Genomic DNA, 7,687 nt, shown 5'->3' with positions numbered 1-7,687 from the left:
TCTGAATAATGGAAAAAAAGCAAACTGTGTAAGATGATGAATGTCTACTGTTTTAAGGCACCGTGTTTAGGTGTGATTTGTTCCACAGAAATGGATAACTAATACATGCATCCAAGAGAAATAAAAGCACCTATCTACACAAGACCTGTTACTGTTCATAGCAGCTTTATTGATGAGATCCTCAAACTGGGAATATTAAGTGTTCCTGGTGCTGGAAACCCACTTCTCAGACAAGGAAACCGAGGTACTATTACCCACGGTTCCCTGGGGATGGTGCCTCTCCTAGCCCTGGCTTGGCTGGAGCCCCCATCGCCACTCCCCACCTGGCCTTGCCCAGATCCCATCACACACTTTCCCGGCTGTACCTTGACACAATTATACTCTCCTGTCTTGAGATAAGGGGTAAGAGGAGGGTCAAAGTCTCCATTTATTACTTGATTGGGAGGGTGGAAAGGTTAGCTCCTTGAAACTCTCACCTTGGGGGCTTCCCACCTCAAACAGACAAAAGCTCCACTTGCACAAAGAATCTACCACCAGAGAAACAAGAAAAATGTTGAGATGAGACAGGTCTTCCTACACCACCCCCGCCCCACTTTCCATCCTGTTGGATTTCCACCTCAGCCCTGCACAAACCTAAATAACCCTTCTTTTTTATCTCTTTACTCACTTATCCCACCCTCCATAACATAGTGGATCTATGTCAGTCTTGATCACTGCTCTATCTAGAATCCAGCCAGGTACACAATAGCTGCTCAATAAATATTGAAGGAAAGAATGGGTGAGTTGTTTGTTGTTTGCAAACATGGTTTGCCATCCACATTTACCACCAGACTGTGCCCTCCAGTTGGGCCTCTCCTCTCCTCCAGCAACTGTGTGTCAGGTGCTAGACTAAACAGTGACAAGTGGAATCGGTCCCCTACGTGTGTGAGTTCCACGTGTCCAGGAAACTTTGTCCATTTTGTTCTCTGCAGCTCCCCCAGGGCCTGAAACACCACTTGGTATACAGTAGGTGCTCAATAAAAGTTTGTGGAATCAATGAAGGAAAACAGCTCTCCTGGATGCTTTTTCTTTTCCTTGGGAATCCTATCTAATAAAGAGGAAATATGTTGATTGACCCTCACACCATTGCAAAGATGGTGGTGTCCACAGCCAATAAAGAGGGAATATGCTAATTGATTGTCATGCCCTCAAAGATGGTGGCGCCAACAGCCTCAAGATGGTAGCACCCAGTCCCCTCAGCCTCGCTGGTTGAATTTAGTGTTACACTTTTTTTTCTTTTTTTTTTTTAATATATCTTATTGATTTTTTACAGAGAGGAAGGGAGAGAGCTAGAGAGCTAGAAATGTCGATGAGAGAGAAACATCAACCAGCTGCCTCTTGCACACCCCCTACCGGGGATGTGCCCGCAACCAACGCACATGCCCCTGACCGGAATCGAACCCGGGACCCTTCAGTCCGCAGACTGACGCTCTACCACTGAGCCAAACCGGTTTCGGCTATTGTCACACTTTTAATAAATAGAATATGGCAGATGTGACTTCAGAGATTTGGTTATGAAATGTCTTTGGCTTACATCTTGGGTTCCTTCTTGCTTGCTCTTATAGAGTCTTTACAGAAGTCTAGAGTCTAGACTCTAGACCAGTGGTCAGCAAACTCATTAGTCAACAGAGCCAAATATCAACAGTACAACGATAAAATTTCTTTTGAAAGCCAAATTTTTTAAACTTAAACTTCTTCTAATGCCACTTCTTCAAAATAGACTCACCCAGGCCATGGTATTTTGTGGAAGAGCCACCCTCAAGGGGCCAAAGAGCCGCATGTGGCTCTTGAGCCACAGTTAGCCGACGACAGGCCTAGACTATCCTCCTGGAGAGCCATATGCAGTAGAACTGAGACCTCCTGCCAATGGCCATGCGAGGAGCCACAATAGCTCCTCCCTCCAGCCCTGGAGGAGCCTTCAGATGAGGCGGCTCTGGCCAACAGCTTCATTGCAGCCTCATGAGAGACCCCAGTCCGGAACCATCCAGCTGAGTCGCTCCCAGATTCCTGATCCTGAGACACTGTGTCAGATAATGGAAGTTGACTGTCTTAAGACGCCACGTTTAGGCATGATTTGTTATGCAGAAGTGGATAACTCACACGTGAATCTAAGTTGAGTAGTTCACAAGACCTGTAAACAAATGTTCATAGCAGCTTTATCGGTAACATTCCCAAACTGAGAACAACCAAAGTACATGTCCACCAACAGATGAAGGGAATAAACAAACTGTCGTCAACCCAGACACCGGAATATTTAATCCTCACCTGACGATGTTTTTTCCACTGATTTTCAGACAGAGTGGAAGAGGGTGGGGAAGAGAAAGAGAAACGCCAATGTGAGAGAGACACATCAATTGGTTGCCTCTCGCACATGCCCCAACCAGGCAGGCCTATTGGGCCGGGGATCAAATCCACAACTGAGTCATATGCCTTTGATCAGGGGAATTGAACTCTTCTGGTCGATGTTCTAATCACTCAGCAAAACTGGGCCAAGAGGTGGCACTTTCATTTTATTTTTTTACATGGTTCTATTTATTATTATTATTTATTGAAATCATAGTACATTAAATGTATGGTTCCCTAACATACGTGTCCATAACTATAAGGAGGTGGTACTTTATTTTTTTTAATATATTTTATTGATTTTTTTTACAGAGAAGAAGGGAGAGAGATAGAGAGCTAGAAACGTCGATGAGAGAGAAACATCGACCAGCCGCCTCTTGCACACCCCCCACCAGGAATGTGCCCGCAACCAATGAACATGCCCTTGACCGGAATCGAACCCGGGACCTTTCAGTCCGCAGACCGACGAGGAGATGGTACTTTAAAAGACACTGAAATGGGGGCAGGCAGTGTCGGGACGGGAGTTAAGGGCAGGAAAACAAAACAGATGGGAGAAGAGTTAGGGGTTCATTTATTCCTCCAAGTATTTATTTATTAACAGTCATCTCTGCTACCCCTTCCTGGCAGCAGCTCTGCCTTGGGCCTTGGGGAAGGCAGGGAGGGGAGCAGCTGGGAGCATGCCAGCTTGAGGTGTCTTGTCATTCTCATCCATGCACTAAGTGCCATCGATGAGCCAGGAGCTGGGCAGGCACTGGGAAGGCCCCCAGCGAGTAACACGGGAAAACCAAGGCCCAAGGCAGGTGGTGAGCTGGCCCCGGGGCCCAGACACTTGCCAAATGCTGACTCTGCCTTCCCCACCCACAGGCTCAGAGAGACAAAGTCCACCCACGGCAGCCACGCCTCGGTGTCTGGGAAGCCTGCCCTCCTGCCTCCCTGGGCCTCATCCCCGCGTCCCCCGGACATTGGCCTCCATGCCTTGAGGAGTTTGATTTTATGAGGGGCTCCAGGAGCCTTGGAACAGCGCCATTTCCTGGCACAGAGCTGAGAGCAAAGGTGAATAGGACCCAGGGCTGGAGGCGGATGGGACAGAGGGGCACCCGGGGCCAAAGTGCCAGCCCTGGAGTCAGGTGGCAGATTCCGCAGAACTCAAGTCCCTACCCTCCTCCATGCCTCAAGGCTGAACTGGAGGGCTCACCGCCTTCCCCTGCAAAGGAAACCGGTGAGCCCAGCCATGTGGCTCCGTGGTTGAGCATTGACCTACGAACCAGGAGGTCACCGTTCGATTCCCCATCAGGGCACATGCCCAGGTTGCAGGCTTGATCTCCAGTGTGGGGCGTGCAAGAGGCAGTGGATCAATGATTCTCTCTCATCACTGATGTTTCTTTTTTTTTCTTTTTCTTTTTTTAAATATATTTTATTGAGTTTTTACAGAGAGGAAGAGAGAGGGATAGAGAGTTAGAAACATCGATAAAAGAGAAACATTGATCAGCCGCCTCTTGCACACCCCCCACTGAGGATGTGCCCGCAACCAAGGTATATGCCCTTGACCGGAATCGAACCTACCCCTGAGCCAAACGATCTATCCACTGAGCCAAACCGGTTTCGGTTCATCATTGATGTTTCTCTCTCTCTCTCCTTCTCCCTTCCTCTCTGAAATCAATAAAAACCTATTTTTTAAAAAAAGGGAATCAGTGATATCTCGTGGACATAGTATTAGAGGAGTTGGAAATGGGCTCACACCCTGATCTTGCCTTTGGCCCCCAGCACTGTGCCCAACCTAAAACCAGAGAGGATATTCATTTGTTTCCTTTTATTTCTAGCTTCTCAAAGACGGTAAAATCCAACAAGACTGAGGGGGTCTGGGTCTGTCTGGGCCACGGTGTTGTTCTCAGCACCTGTCCTGGGCCTGGTCTGATGGCACTCACGAATGTCTGTTGAAGCTCCATAACCATTAGGTCTTACTCTTTACCGAAGAAGACATGCCGGTGGCCAAGAAGCACTTCGGGAAAAGTGAACGAAAAGCACAGTGATACCGTTAGACCAGATGGAAAAGTCTGACTATACTAAGTGCTGACAAAAAATAGGGGGCAACTGGGACCCTTATCCCCTGCTGGTGGGAATGCAAACTGGTGCAGCCACTGTGGAAAGCCATGTGGCAGGTTTTCAAAAGGTTAAGCACCTACCTACCGTTGGGTCTAGCCATTTCAATCCTAGGCATTTACCCAAATGAAGTTAAAATATACATCCATACAAAGACTTGCACACAGATGATCAGGGCAGTCTCCTGTGGAGCAGCCAGTAGACTATCTGGTCCTCATACCTCACACGCTTGCCCCTCCAGCCCATCCAGCTGTGAGACTTTCAGGAAGTGGCTATCCCTCTCTGAGCCCCTGTGTCTACAACTGTCAAAATGGAGTCATGATAAAAATTTCCAAGTATCTGCTGAGACCAGTTTGGCTCAGTGGATAGAGGGTCAGCCTGCAGACTGAAGGGTCCCGGGTTCGATTCCAGTCAAGGGCATGTACCTTGGTTGAGGGCATATCCCCAGTTGGGGGTGTGCAAGAGGCAGCTGACCGATGGCTCTCTCTCATCAATGTTTCTAACTCTCTATCTCTCTCTTTCCTCTCTGTAAAAAAAAAAAATATTTCCAAGTATCAAAATACACTTGAAAAGATTCTCTGCACATGGTAGATAGCCGGGAAAACGCAAACCAGAACCACAGTGAGATGGCATTCAACAGCCACCAGGACGGCTAGAATGAAAAGGCTAGACAAGCAGCCGCTAGCCGGGCCTGTAACTCCATCGCCCTTCTGCGGCACCTCCCTCGACGGCGGTTCTGAGACCCAACCCAACCATACTCTGTGTACCAACAAGCTCAGTGAGACGATAGGAAGGGTGAGCTGAAGAAGTCCCTGTATGCTGTCTTCTCCCAGTTTGGCCAGATCCTGGATACCCGGGCGTCCCGGAGCCCGAGACGAGGGCCAGGCCTCTGTCCTCTCTAAGGAGGGCAGCAGCGCCACCAACGCCTGCGTTCCACCCAGGGTTTCCCCTCCGGCGACAAGCCCAGGCACATCCAGAATGCCAGGACCGACGCGAATGTCATCGCCAAGATGAAGGGCACTTTCGTGGAGGTGACCGTAAGCGGGAGAAGAGGAAGCCCAAGAGCCGGGAGACCCCACTGCAAAGAAGGTTGTGCCCGGGGGGGGGGGGGGCAGCCACCCTGCTGTGGGGGCCTCCGGGGCCTGTCCCGGGCATGCCGCTGCCACCCATGACTCCGGTGCCCCGAAGAATGCCCACCTGCCAGGCCGGCCTTCCTACATGCAGCCCCCTGGCGGGACCCCAACTCCAGGCCTCGCCCCGGCCAGGTACCACTGGGGCCAAGCCCCCACAGCAGCTTATCCGGGGCAGATGCTGCCTGCTCAGCTTCTTTCAGAAAAGCCACCAAATCACATCCTGCTCCTCACCAACCTGCCAGAGGAGGCCACTGAGCTCACGCTGCCCTCTTCCCAGCCGGCTCCCTGGCTTCAGGGCGGTCCGGCCGGTCCGGGCGGCAGGGCATCGCCTTTGTGAGGTTTGGCACTGAGTGAGGTTCAGGCAGGGGCTGCTGGCAGTGCCGCGCCATGAAGATCTCCTTTGTCAACAAGTAGCACCTTTCTCCCATGCTTGCCCGCACCTCCTGTTGGGGGCCTTTCCTCTCTCCCTCGCCTCGGCCCCTGCGGGTAAGTCCCCCTCGGGGGTCTTCTGGGAGCCACGTGAGTGAGTGAGTGAGTGAGTGGTCACAACGCATTGAACCCGGACTCTGTCCCCAGACATCGCACCTGGTGCCGTTAAGCTGGAACTAAACTGTTTTTTATGTTTGATTTGCTACAAAGAAAAAAAGATAGATAACCCGACCAGTGTGGCTCAGTGGTTGAACATCCACCCATGAACCAGCTCATGGTTCTATTCCCAGTCAGGGCCCTTGCCCAGACTGTGGGCTTGACCCCCGGTAGGGGGTGTGCAGTAGATGGACAATCAATGATTCACTCTCATCATTGATGTTTCTCTCTCTCTCTCTCTCTCTCCCCCCCTTCCTTCCTCTCTCCAATAAAATAAATAAATAAAACCATTTTAAAAAGGCAGATAATTGGGGGGGAGGCAATGTTAAAATATGTACACAGATAATAATTTAATTTAAAAATTTTAAAAAAGGCAGATAATGACAAGTGCTGGCAAGGACATGCAGAAAACAGGTGTTCAAACAGAAATTGTGCACATGAATGTTCACAGCAACGCCCTTCGTCACAGCCAAAACGTGGGAACCACCCAAGCGCCCGTTGGTGGATGAACAGACACCATGGGTCCGTCCACGTGAACCCAGAGCACACTGGGACATCAGACAGCCGTGAGGAGGAGGGGAGCACTCACAGACACTGGGACATCAGACAGCGGTGAGGAGGAGAGGAGCACTCACAGACACTGGGACATCAGACAGCGGTGAAGAGGAGGGGAGCACTCACAGACACTGGGACATCAGGCAGCCGTGAGGAGGAGGGGAGCACTCACAGACACTGGGACATCAGGCAGCCGTGAGGAGGAGGGGAGCACTGACAGACAGACACTGGGACATCAGACAGCCGTGAGGAGGAGGGGAGCACTCACAGACACTGGGACATCAGACAGCCGTGAGGAGGAGGGGAGCACTCACAGACACTGGGACATCAGGCAGCCGTGAGGAGGAGGGGAGCACTGACAGACACTGGGATATCAGACAGCCGTGAGGAGGAGGGGAGCGCTGACAGACAGACACTGGGACATCAGACAGCAGTGAGGAGGAGGGGAGCACTCACAGACAGACACTGGGACATCAGACAGCCGTGAGGAGGAGGGGAGCACGGACAGACAGACACTGGGACATCAGACAGCCATGAGGAGGAGGGGAGCACTCACAGACACTGGGACATCAGACAGCTGTGAGGAGGAGGGGAGCACTCACAGACAGACACTGGGACATCAGACAGCCATGAGGAGGAGGGGAGCACTGACAGACAGACACTGGGACATCAGACAGCCATGAGGAGGAGGGGAGCACTGACAGACACTGGGACATCAGACAGCTGTGAGGAGGAGGGGAGCACTCACAGACAGACACTGGGACATCAGACAGCAGTGAGGAGGAGGGGAGCACTCACAGACACTGGGACATCAGACAGCGGTGAGGAGGAGGGGAGAACTCACAGACACTAGGATATCAGACAGCTGTGAGGAGGAGGGGAGCACTCACAGACACTAGGATATCAGACAGCTGTGAGGAGGAGGGGAGCAC

At 51.3% G+C, this 7,687-nt stretch overlaps 1 pseudogene; it reads left to right on the top strand.

Moving 5' to 3' along the window:
* The first annotated feature begins 5,139 nt into the window (after nt 1-5,139).
* Nucleotides 5,140-5,969, top strand: LOC118731437 (annotated as a pseudogene).
* Nucleotides 5,970-7,687: the final 1,718 nt, after the last annotated feature.

The sequence above is a fragment of the Pipistrellus kuhlii genome, unplaced genomic scaffold, assembly GCF_014108245.1.
Source record: "Pipistrellus kuhlii isolate mPipKuh1 unplaced genomic scaffold, mPipKuh1.p scaffold_m20_p_30, whole genome shotgun sequence".
NCBI lineage: Eukaryota > Metazoa > Chordata > Mammalia > Chiroptera > Vespertilionidae > Pipistrellus > Pipistrellus kuhlii.
This window is presented reverse-complemented; position numbering and strand designations above follow the sequence as displayed.